This window comes from Rhinoraja longicauda, chromosome 7, assembly GCF_053455715.1.
Source record: "Rhinoraja longicauda isolate Sanriku21f chromosome 7, sRhiLon1.1, whole genome shotgun sequence".
NCBI lineage: Eukaryota > Metazoa > Chordata > Chondrichthyes > Rajiformes > Arhynchobatidae > Rhinoraja > Rhinoraja longicauda.
Window position 1 is genome coordinate 12,205,303 of NC_135959.1, and position 13,014 is coordinate 12,218,316.

At 42.2% G+C, this 13,014-nt stretch overlaps 1 protein-coding gene across 4 annotated transcripts in view; it reads left to right on the plus strand.

Annotated features, from left to right (window-relative positions):
* The window catches only part of gabrb3 (gamma-aminobutyric acid type A receptor subunit beta3), a 649,138-nt gene that overhangs the window by 241,731 nt on the left and 394,393 nt on the right, over positions 1-13,014 (plus strand). For all 4 annotated transcript variants that reach the window (XM_078402114.1, XM_078402113.1, XM_078402116.1 and 1 more), the window contains one exon: positions 6,273-6,320. The gene's annotated coding sequence lies outside the window, so the exon portion shown is untranslated. The remainder of the gene's footprint in view (positions 1-6,272; positions 6,321-13,014) is intronic.

Sequence of the window (13,014 nt, forward strand, 5' to 3'; positions counted from 1 at the left end):
AGGTTCTTGTCTGACTAGAAGTGCTTGTCTGTATGGAGTTTGTACGTTCTTGCTGTGACCTGTGTGGGTTTTCTCAAAGATCTTTGGTTTCCTCCCACACTCCAAAGATTTACATATTTGTATGTTATTTGGCTTGGTATCAATGTAAAATTGTCCCTAATGTGTGTAGGTTTTAGTTAACGTGTGGGGATCGCTGGTCGGCGGTGGACTCGGTGGGCCGAAGAGCCTGCTTTGGTGCTGTAACTCTAAATTAAACTGAACTAAATCTCTTTGCACCCTCTCCTCAAATGGAAGGACTTCCAATTTTGGCAGTCCATCGTCCAACAACACTGCCTCATCCTGATATTGGTATTGGTTTATTATTGTCACGTGTACCGAGATACAGTGAAAAACCTTGCTTGCATGCCATCCAGGTAAATCACCCATACCTGATGACAATCAACCCATACACGACTACCCCAGGTAGTGCAAAACGAGATAGGAAACAGAATGCAAAAAATAATGTTACAGCTAAAGAGAAAATGCAGGTTAAAAATTGTGTAAGGCCTACATGAAAGGATACATAAGGGATGTGTTGTGAGCATATGGAACATTATCCTCGGGACAATTTACAGTAGCTAATTAACCCACAAACCTGTATGTCTTTGGAGTGGGGGAGGAAACTGGAGCACCCAGAGAAAACCCACGTGGTCACAGGGAGAACGTACAAACTCCATACAGACAACACCCGCAGTCAGGATCAAATCCAGGTCTCTGGTGCTCTAAGGAAGCAACTTTACTGCTGCGTCACTGTGCTGGCCTCCTATACTCAATGCCATGACCGGTGAAGGCAAGCATGCAAAACCCCTTCTTCACTATTCTGTCCAACTATTGCAGCATTTCAAGGAACTATGTACCTTTGTACCTTTACCCCTACGTCTCCCTGCTCTATAATATTCCCTAGGGTCCTGCCATTCTCTCCGTTGGTGCTGCCCTGGTTTTAACGTTTGAAAATGTATAATTTCACACTTTTGTCAGTTAAATTCCATCTACCATTTCTTTGCCCACTTTCCCGGTTGATCTATATCCTGTTCTAACCTTGGGCAAGCATCTTTACTGTCCTGTACAGTTGAGGATTATCTTAGAGTCCCCACAAAGCTTACAGTTTGAACTGTTCCCACATCATCTAATCCTATATGCTGAATTGACTGGGGACTGAGTCCTCACTAAGTTAGTGCGAATTGAACATAGAAACCGTACGCTTGAATAGCAAAAGGAAACATTGGAAATTATATCTGGGACCAAACGTTCCACCAGTCACATTGGTCACTGACAACAAGCCCTTCTTGGCCATTCATGGACTCGTGCTTACAGTTCCTCCAGTGGTGGTCTCCAGGCTCAATATGTGTATGATATTGAATGTAGAGCTTTCAAAGTGAATGGTCGACTTGCATTGGATGCATTATCATGCTTATTGCACAAACCAAAAGACACACACCCAGGTCTGATCACCCTGAGGTGGGCCTGCCTCGACTGAGGATGTCTTGTGATAAAAGGCCGAAACACCCAGTGACGTTGAGGTACACAACTGAAGATGTGTCTGAATGGTAGCAACATCACCTAGTGGTCATCCCCAAGAACAACACCAGTCAATTGTAGTGCAAACCTTAGGGATTGTAACATCTAGTCCTACTAATCAATATGCTTATTGCACAAAGACACTGGTGCAAACACAGAGAATGCATTGTTGGTCCTCCAGACAATAAATTATGATTTTTCTATAACAACAAAGGAGTCAATGAAACTGATAGGGAAGTACCCAGTATTAAAACATATTTTGAGTGGCTTGCCTGATTTAGATCATGGCTCTAAAGTTGACTAGGAACCTAAAATATATCAAAGTTATTGATATCAGTGTAGATGGGACGTGTTGGTCGGTGTGGGCAAGTTGGTCGGTGTGGGCAAGTTGGGCCGAAGGGCCTGTTTCCACACTGTATGACTGTGACTATCCTATGACTCTGTGATTGGCCGTTTAGTGATCCTTCTCAGTCTTTGCTAAAAATGTCTTAATTCAAATAATGCCATGAAAAAAATTCCCCCATTATTCTGCTTCACAGTTCTTTGAGTATAATTACTATTGCCCTGTCTGACGCATTCGTGATTTGTCGGCAGATCAAAGGGTTTTATATGCTCATCCAAATATGGTACTAAATGTTATTACCTGATCATATACCTTTTAAACTGTAAATGGATTGCTTGTAATCATGTATTGTCTTTCTGCTGCCTGGTTAGCACGCAACAACTTTACCGCTGAGCCACCATATCTGAATCTGGTGGAGCCAAAGCAGAAGTTGAGAAGGGTAGAAGAGAGGTAGTCTGCAAAGCAGAACAAAGCAGACCACAAATCACAATGCATTTGGACCAGGAAGTCGGAATCTAATTATAAGTTCGAGAAAGTAGGCAATACAAGAGGCCCTAAAGTTGACTAGGAGCCTAACCAACGTCAAAATGATTGACCATTTAGTGGAACCTTCTAAATCTTTGCTAACATTTCCGAATTCCATCGCGAGTTTGTCATGAAGTGAGTGAGGAATTGGCGAATAAATATTTTACTTTTGTTCATTTATGTGGCAGTCAGTAGACTTACTGGACTTTTGTTCAACTTTGTACTGCTCAACGATGTTCTTAATTCTGTGCAGCAAACCAGAGCCCATTTGTGAGAATGCTTGCTTCCTGTGCATGAGATGATTTAACAGCTATTTATTAGCAAAGCTATAGGCAGAGATATCAGTCTCGCTCAGGAGAGTGGAAACTATTGAAAATGAAAGAGGAGAGGGAATTTGGGGAGCTTGCCTCATTAACTGGGCTATTTCCAGACTTTTTGAAAGACTGACTTACTGATCCAGAAGCATTAGAATGGGTTTGCTTTTGGGACAGATCTTCCTTTTCCAATGCTTAGCTTCAAGATCCCCACCATTAAACGATCCTGCAAAATCAACCTCACATAGAAAAAAAATAATACTTCAAAACATCTACATTTCATTTCAAAATATGCTGTTTGCTGGTTCACACGGAAGATAGACACAAAAAAGCTGGAGTGACTCAGTGGGTCAGGCAGCATCTCTGGAGAAAAGGGATTGGTGACGTTTCAGGTCGAGACTGTTTTTCAGACTAAGAGTCAGGGGAAAAGCAATTGAGAGATATAGATGGTGAAATAGAGAGAGATGGAACAAATGATTGGACGGTGATTAAGAGAGTTATAGAACAAATGTATTTTTGTGTTCTATATCTCTCTGCTTCACCGACTATATCTCTCATTTCCCTTTCCCCTGACTCTCAGTCTGAAGAAGGGTCTCGATCCGAAACATCACCTATTTGTTTTCCAAGTAGGCAGCTATTCTGTGGGATGACCATGTGCATATTCTGGAGAAAAGGAATAGGTGACATTTTGGTTTGAGACCCTACGTCAGACTGACTTCAGAAGTCTGGTGTAGGGTTTCGACCCATAACGTCACCTGTTCCTTTTCTCCAGAGATGCTGCCTGACCCCGTTGAGTTACTCGGGCCTTTTGTGACTGTCCTTGGTTTAAACCAGCATCTGCAGTTCATCCCTACGCACGTGTATATTCTGCTGTGGTCCACCACAACACCTGGAGATAACCCATTCATAAACTCGGAACCTCTGTGCAAACTGAACTCTTTCCCTTGAATGGCTAAATGGATTCCTATCAACATCTGTGGAGTAAAGAAAGACTCTCCTCTCTAAAGCAAAACTCCCATTGCAAAGGCAAGTATTGATGAGTGTTAGAGGCAGATGGTAATAAGCACAAGTCTCCTTACCAGGAATGGCTACATTTGTCGCAAACATTGAGGACTTCCATTGTTTCTGACTTGAAATGTGCCAAGCAAACTTGAAATTAAATTCAGCAAAAACTATAGTCAGAATAGTGTAGATTGAACACAATCTGTCTGACTGAAGGCAATTAAAGATACATTGCATTGTACACCTTTTTAAATGTAATTTCAAAATGTACTGCAACATAACTTAAAGTGGAATGAAATTACCTTCATCGGGCCAGGCAGCATCTCTGGAGAGAAGGAATGGCGAGACCCTTCTTCAGACTGATGGTGAAGATGGCATCTGACTGAAGAAGGGTCTCGACCCGAAACGTCACCCATTCCTTCTCTCCAGAGATGCTGCCTGTCCTGCTGAGTTACTCCAGCATTTTGGGTCTATCTTTGGTTTAAACCAGCATCTGCAGTTCCTTCTAACCACAAAATTGGCTTCATCATTTGTGCCGGTCATGTAATAAAGCATGGCTTTACTCTTCACCAGGAAAGTTGGTTCTATTGAAATCTCATGCTTATAGTCTCTTAAAGTTGTGTTTCTAACTATTCCTTCCCCTCCATTTGATCAGAACTTATAACATCCTTGTCCCTCTCTCATCCCCACCTGTTCCAAAACCATCCATGATTTTGTCCCCCTCCTGACCTCCTATCATCCCTTCCCTCTTTAAACATAATCTCATATTCACAAAGGTATTGGTACTGTTATTATTTTATTATTGTCACGTGAAAGACTTTGTTTGCATGTATCCAGTCAAATCATACTATGCATGAATACATCAAGCCATACACAAGATGTGTAGGAAAATAACTGCAGATGCCGGTTCAAATCAAAGGTAGACACAAATTACTGGAGTAACTCAGCGGGTCAGGCAGCATCTCAGGAGAGAAGGAATGGGTGATGTTTCGGGTCGAGACCCTTCTTCAGACTGATGCCATCGTCACCATCAGTCTGAAGAAGGGTCTCGACCCGAAATGTCACCCATTCCTTCTCTCCTGAGATGCTGCCTAATCCACTGAGTTACTCCAGCATTTTGTGTCTACAAGCCATACACAAGTATACTTTGTGCAAAGAGAACAATTCCAGAGTGCAGAATACAGTGTAACAGTATTAAAGCTTAACTGTTACAAAGAAGAAATCTAAGGTCTGAAATGGGGATAGTTCGGAAGATCGGGGCTACACTCTTGCTTACGAGAGGACTGTTCAGTAGTCTGATAACAGTGGGGAAGAACCTATTCTTGAGTCTGGTCAAAGAGGTTTCAAGCTTTTGTATCTTCTGCCCCACAGGAGAGGGGAGAAGAGGGATTGAGGTCCTTGACTCTGTTGTCTGGATTCCTGACGTGGGCCTAAAATTGTCGCGCTATCGTGTACCGTTTTGGCTGAAGTTCAGTCACAAACAAGATAACAAACGAGAGTTTTAGTATATAGATATAAATGATATAACTGTAACTTGTTAATGCACAATTAAGTAATTTTGCCAAGTCCAAAATAAATTATCATCTTATTGGAAGAGAAACCAGCTCTATGTCAACCTCAGGCGATCTCACCGGTGAGTGATGTGACAACAGAAGGTTGGCTCATTATTTTTTATCATAAGTAGATTCCAATTTCATTGTAACAAGAGTTCAATTTCTAAATAAAACTATTGGCTCTTTCCCATTTGTAAATAATCTAAAAAAAAAAAAAGTTTTTTTGCCAGTGAATAAAGTTCCAGGCTCATCCAGACTTGGAAAGAGACCATTTTCAGTCTCATTGCTGGCACTTTGAACTGTAATAAGAGAAAATGAACAGCTACGTTACTGATATAAAAACATTACATATATTTTACTCTAGAAAGCTACCGGAGGAGTGCCCAACATTTGCTGATTGAGAGTTTTAAAAAGGAAATTCTTCTGGGCCATCGGGTTTCCTATCACAGTAAGCAGAGGAGAGATGGGATAGGTTTAGGTAGAGGTTCATTATTGTTACGTGTTAACAATTACGTGTTATTGTTACAATGAAAAGCTTTGTTTTGCATGTTATCCAATTTGCGTGCGATTCAATGTATGCTTGACACTTAAATCACCCTTCATAAGAGGAGACAAAAATCGGTTACAATACATCAAAGAGGAAATAAGTTCCTAAGCGATAGGAGCAGAATTAGGCCATTCGGCCCATCAAGTCTACTCTGCCATTCAATCATGGCCAATCTATCTCTCCCTCCTAACCCCATTCTCCTGCCTTCTCCCCTTAACCTCTGACACCCTTACTAATCAAGAATCTATCTATCTCTGCCTTAAAAATACCCATTGATGGCCTTCACAATGAATTCTGTGACAATGAATTCCACTGAAATGGAAAATAAAATGAAATGGACAACTTTGGGGTAATTTATTCTTTGAAGTATTGTCCCAGTTTTATATAAACATTCCTTTCAGAAATATTAAATGTATTTTGTTTTCCTGTAGGAATGCGGTGGATGGAAACAAGAAAATATTTGCGATATTTGACACAAGGTAAGTCATGTAATAGAACTATTTTACTGTGAGTACTATGTGCAATCTGCTTAGTTTCAAAAATAGAAATGCTTTTGGGTGATATAATGCAGCTGGAAGTAATTTTTCATTAACTTTGTGCAGACCAATCCTGAATAGAACACAATTAAAAAAACTGCAATTGATTACTTTTTATTTTGCATTTGGTGGTGCTATTTTTAAACATCATATTTAAAAATGTGGATACAGCTTTCAATACACTACTTATTTATATGTGCAGGCATTTTCAAACAGTTTGGAAATTAAGGCTATATTAACATGATCAGTTATTACAATCCGCTGATTGTAAAATAAATAGAATACATTCCATGCCCCAGTTACTGGAGTTTGATGGGACGGACGTATTTTTTCACAAATGTGGACAGATATCGCTGCTGATTTTCAATTAATTAATTTTAAATAGTTGGAAAAGTTTGAGTTGTTTGTGCCCACAACTAGTACTATAATTGCTTTCGCCCATCGTGTCAACATGTCTGGCTGTGGAATAAATAATGTTTTCGTGGCATTAATGCCCCACATTATAACATTTTGGATTTTTAAAAATACCATTATATGCCATTATACAATGATTTTATTCAAGGCAAGTCAAATTAAATGAACGTGGACCAAATGCCCAACGTCCCACCCGGTTATGTAACCGGCATTGTGGATTAGTTGCTTGTTTCTATAACAACAACCCATCCACAGTTTGTTTCAATGGAAATTAAAGTTGATGGCTTTCATACTGAGTACCAAATTTGCAATGCCAATTTTGTGACAAGTGGCAAAGGTAAGGTATTTTTATGTCAAAAATGAGTCCACGGAATGTTTAGGAGTAATGCCGTGAGTTTTTGGTGACCTGTTGAATTTGAAGCGCACACACCGCCAGCTTGGCAATACACTTCTCCCCAGGCTTCAGAGTTCACTGGGATGAAGTCTAGGTGCAATTGGGTGAAAAGGAAGACATTGAGATATTGCTGTTGACCGAATATGTCTGAAGCAGGATCTCGACTCGAATCGTCACCTATTCCTTTTCTCCAAAGATGTTGTCTGACCCGCTGAGTTACTCCAGCTTTTTGTGTCTATTTTCTGTTGACGATGGAGATGTGCCTAAGATCCAGTGTTCCTTCTTTTGCACTTTTGCACCAGTCAAGATCGACTCTGTACTGGTCCTGTACTTACCCCTCCTATCTACAAGCGTCTAAAAGCAATCAGTCCATCACAGATTGGTTTATTGTCAGCTGTTGGCTGTATGATGAGACTTTAGACCTTTAGACTTTAGAGATACAATGCAGAAACAGGTCCTTCGGCCCACCAGGTCCGCGCTAACCACCGATCGTCCTGTATCCTACACACTAGGGACAATTTATAATTTTTACCAAGGCCAATTAACCTACAACCTGTACGTCTTTGGAGTGTGGGAGGAAATCGGAGCACCCAGAGAAAACTCACGGGAAGAACGTACAAACTCCATACAGACAGCATCTTGGTCAGAATCAATCCCAAGTCTCTGGCGCTGTAAGGCAGCAACTCTACCGCTGCGCCACTGTGCCGCCCATAAACTTTATCCTTGGTTCCCCACCTGGATTTCTCAACAATAATAATCTGTGCTATCATGGCATAATCTTATAGAGATTTTTAAAAATCTGATTTCCTTTAAAAAGAATGATTACATATTACACACTTACATATTTGCTGGCAGTTTCTTATTTTCCATTCTCTATCTAAATCTATCAAAAATCAATGAGAAATAACATTTAAGGAATGTCGCTTTTTCTTTCAAAATGAAGAGAAGATTGAACACAAATTTCACACCGAGCTTACTCCACTTGACTTGCACATAATTTGAAATTATTTTGTGCAGATCCTGCTATCTTTTAGAAGAGATGGTGGGAAAAACCCACAAGATTTTGATGAGAATCTCTGCTATTTAATTAAACAGACGCTTTGAAAAACAATAAGTGACGTCAATCATTTGTGGATTATTGCCATAATGCAAAAAAGCATGGGTGCTGTTTAATTGGTACAATTTTTCATACGCACAGGCATGTCCCAACCTGTCAGAAAATGCTCGTTTGATAATTACTGTGTTGTTAAAAACCTTTTTTGCTTTTTTTTCTAATTACCAATCAGGTCAAATAAATGATGATTGTGGTCAGATGGAAGAGAAATGCTTAAACGGCTTCTTTTCTTGGAGACGGCTTGAAAGATTGAGTTTGAATTAATTTGCCAATTTAATTATCTCTCTGGCTGCATTAATATTCATGAAAAATCCCTTTGTGCACTTCCTTTCTTCGTATTATAAAATTTGATTTTTCGGAAAATATAAACTTGCCGTGCAATTATTTTCCCAGTAACTAGTATTGAACGATCTGCCCTTGCTCTCTGCGAGAATGTAAATGATGAAGCTGGGATTGCAAGACACTGAAGGGAGGGAAGGATAGGTCTAAGGCATTTGCACACTGACACAGCTAGTGGAGCTGTTGCCTCAGAGCTCCAGCGAACTGGATTCTTCATGAAGACTCCGGTGGTGTCTGTGTGGAGTTCGCACATTCTGCACATCACGGTCCGTCCGTCCCCTTCCCCGAAGGCTCGGCGGGATCTGTAAGCCGCCGGAAGGCTCGTTGGTCGGTGGGACCTGGAACACTCCCGAACCCTCGTCAGTCGGCATAACCCAGGAGGGAGCTGGAGACATCGGACGCGAGGAGCAAGGGCCGGTGGGAGGGTGAACCAGGGTAATGCCTCCAGCTCCTTCAAGGTCGGCTGCAGCAAGCACCCCCCCCCCCCCCCCCCCCCCAGGACACAAAGATTGCCGGGCGAGGGGTTCGGAGGGATGTTGTTTCGTGGGAACTGCTCCGAGCGCACGGGACTTTGGATTTTGAATAGTGGCGCGAGAAATGGCAGCGCCGGCACGTGTAATGCATGCAAAAGGAATTTCACTGTGCAGCTGCTCAGGTGACAAATAAAAGCAGCTTTGAACCGTTCTCCCGATGTCTGCTAGGGTTTTTTTTTCTCGATGCTCTGGTTTCCTTCCACATCCTAAAAGCGTTCAAATTGGTCGGTTAATTGGCCTCTGTGAGTTGACAATAGGTGCAGGAGTAGGCCATTCGGCCCTTCGAGCCAGCACCGCCATTCAATGTGATCATGGCTGATCATTCTCAATCAGTAGCTCGTTCCTGCCTTCTCCCCAGACCCCCTGACTCCGCTATCCTTAAGAGCTCTATCTAGCTCCCTCTTGAATGCATTCAGAGAATTGGCCTCCACTGCCTTCTGAGGCAGAGAATTCCACAGATTCACAACTCTCTGACTGAAAAAGTTTTTCCTCATCTCAGTTCTAAATGGCCTACCCCTTATTCTTAAACTGTGGCCCCTTGTTCTGGACTCCCCCAACATTGGGAACATGTTTCCTGCCTCTAACCCCTTAATAATCTTATACGTTTCGATAAGATCCCCTCTCATCCTTCTAAATTCCAGTGTATACAAGCCTAGTCGCTCCAGTCTTTCAACATATGACAGTCCCGCCATTCCGGGAATTAACCTAGTAAACCTACGCTGCACGCCCTCAATAGCAAGAATATCCTTGCTCCAAGTATTGTAGGTAAGTGGTGAAAACCGGGGAGAGTTGATATGAATGTAGGGAAAATAAAATGGGATGAGTGTAACATTAGCGTAAATGGCTGCTTGATGACCCGCTTGGGCTCAGAGGGTCAAGGGGCCTGTTTTCTTGCTGTCCGATTCTATATATACGAGTGGAGATGAAAATAATCCACACAAAATGAAACATTTTCCTTATGCTTTCTGCCTCAGTGCTGATTACCTGTAAAACAGGACAGCAGAAGAAAACTGAATGTACAAAACATGCACTTTAGCTGTCACACTCAAATAGAACAACTGGGTGGACCATTGTGGCCTCCACCTTTGCTTGATAATCGTTACTTCTTTGCATGTCTTTCATTAATTTGTCCTATTTCTCTCCATATCACCGCCCATATCTCTCGTTTCCCTTTCCCCTGATTCCCAGTCTGAAAAAGGGTCTCGATCCAAAAAATGTCACTCGTTCCTTCTCCGCAGAGATGCTGCCTGACCCGTTTGTGTTACTCCAGCATTTTGTGTCTATCTTCGGTTTAAACCAGCATCTGCAGTTCCTTCCTACGCAACTCAACCAGGTCCTTCATCCACAATGTATGTGCCGAACATGATGCCAAGACCATACCTTATATGCCTGCACTTAATCCATATCCCTTAATTCCCTGCATATCCACGTGCCTATCCAAAAGTCTCTTGAATGCCACTAACGTAGCTTCCTCCACCAACACCGTCAGTAGAACGATCCAGGGACTTGCCACTCTCGGTGTAAAAAATCTTGCCGCACACGTCTCCTTTAAACTTTGCCCCTCTCACCTTAAAGATATGCACTCTAGTATTCAATATTTTGCATCCTCGGAAATAGGTCATTTGTCCTGTGTCTGCTTTGTTTCCATTCAGCTTCTGTCCTTTCACAACAATCACATGCAGTACATTCCTATTTACGGATGATATTTGTAATTATATAGATTTCAATTATATTTTCCCGAATAGTCCAAGAGCATCCCTCCAGCACAAGGAATTACTTTGGTCAGTTGTACGCAACTGTGATTACCAGTGGTTCGTGCTAACTCTCCCCCTTCAACGCACATAGTCATAGAGTGATACAGCGTGGAAACAGGCCCTTCGGCCCAACTTGCCCACACTGGCCACCATGTCCCAGCCACACTAGTCCCACCTGCCTGCTCTTGGTCCATATCCCTCCAATCCTATCTTATCCATGTACCTGTCTAAATGTTTCTTACATGTTCGGACAGTCCTTGCCTCAACCACCCCCTCTGGCAGCTTGGTCCATACACCCACCACCCTTTGTGTGAAAAAGTTAACCCTCAGATTCCGATTAAATTTTTTCCCCTTCACCTGAACCCTATGTTCTCTGGTCCCCGATTCACCTACTCTTGCCACTTTCATTTCACTGCACATCGTGTATGTGTATGTGACAAATACATTTGACTTGACTTGACTTGACTCTGGGCTAGAGACTCTGTGCATCTACCCGATCTATTCCTCTCATGATTTTATACACCTCAAAAAGATCACCCCTCATCCTTCTGCGCTCCAAGGAATAGAGACCCAGGTCTTTTAAATCATTAATAAGAGATTGGCTTGGCTTTTGTATGGGTGATTGTCAACATTCCCCTGTGTAACTTTGAGAAGTCAACATGAAAGCAGAATTCACAGTCACAATCAGTTGTTGGCGTTGGTTTAGACCATGTTCTGAGTCTAACGTGAAAGCAGCAATTTTGCTATTGACTCTCATCCCTGCAAGCTAGCTGTGAAAACCTGGGCTCAGCTTGGGAGATTCAGGGAATGCTTTCCTACCAAGTTCAAGAGAAGTGGGTAGCTGACGTTTTCTAATCACATATTCTAACAGATCACAGATCTTTTAAAGATTTTGATTATACTTAGAAATATCTACGAGATTTAGACTTTATATCTTAGACCACAGAGATACAGTGTGAAACAGGCCCTTCGGCCCACCAAGTCCACGCCGACCAGCGATCCCCGTACACTAACATTATCCTACACACTCGAGGGACAGTTTACAACTTTACCAAAGCCAATTAACCTAAAAACCTGTACGTCTTTGAAGTGTGGGAGGAAACTGGAGCACCCGGAGAAAACCCATGCAGGTCAAAGGGAGAACGTACAAACTCCATACAGACAGCACCCGTAGTCAGGATCGAACATGGGTCTCTGGCGCTGTAAGGCAGCAACTCTACCGCTGCGCCATTTGAAGATTTGAAAAGTTCTAATTAGGCTTTTTGTTAAATGTTTAAAATGTTAACATTTTATTTATTATTTACTCTTTTTGGTTGTCAGAAACATTAAGAAAGAAGCAGTGATTTTGGCAACAGGTTAAGCAAGGAGGCTTGCCTCATTTGAAATGATAAATTTGCTTTCACGGAAAGCAAAGGATTGGGTGGGGTGCTACATAAATGCAGACTCTTGTTGTACTTTCACACTGTTAATCATGTTGGCAATTATAAAAGCTATGTGGTCTATAGAGTGATCCGACAAGTTTAGTTTAGTTTAGATACAGCGTGAAAACAGGCCCTTTGACCTAACGTGTCCGTGCTAGCCAGCATCTCCAGACACTAACATGATCGTACACACAAGGGACAATTTACAATTATACCAAGCCAATTAGCCTACAAACCCTGAGGGTACGTCTTTGGACTGTGGAAGGAAACAGGAGCACCTGGAAAAAAACCCACGCAGGTCACAGGAAGAAAGTACAAACTCCGTACAGACAGCACCTGTAGGCAAGATCAAACCCAGTTCTCTGGTGCAGTAAGGCAGCAACTCTACCACTGCGCTGCCATGTTACCCTAACGACTCAAACGACAGAACTATTTTTGGTTCGGACATGCAAACTCCACACAAAACAGCATCCAGGATCTGAATTGAACCCTGGTCTCAGGAGCTGTGGGAAATTAGCTGACACCCACTATTCACCCACTGACCGCTGTGCGTTAAGTGAATCGTGCAGGGTGAGTTGGCTTAGGGATTCTTTCACACAGGGCTCCCCCCTTTAAATTGAGTTCATGGCTTTGGCTACACAGCTAAGGCCCCAATTGTCAGCACTGGA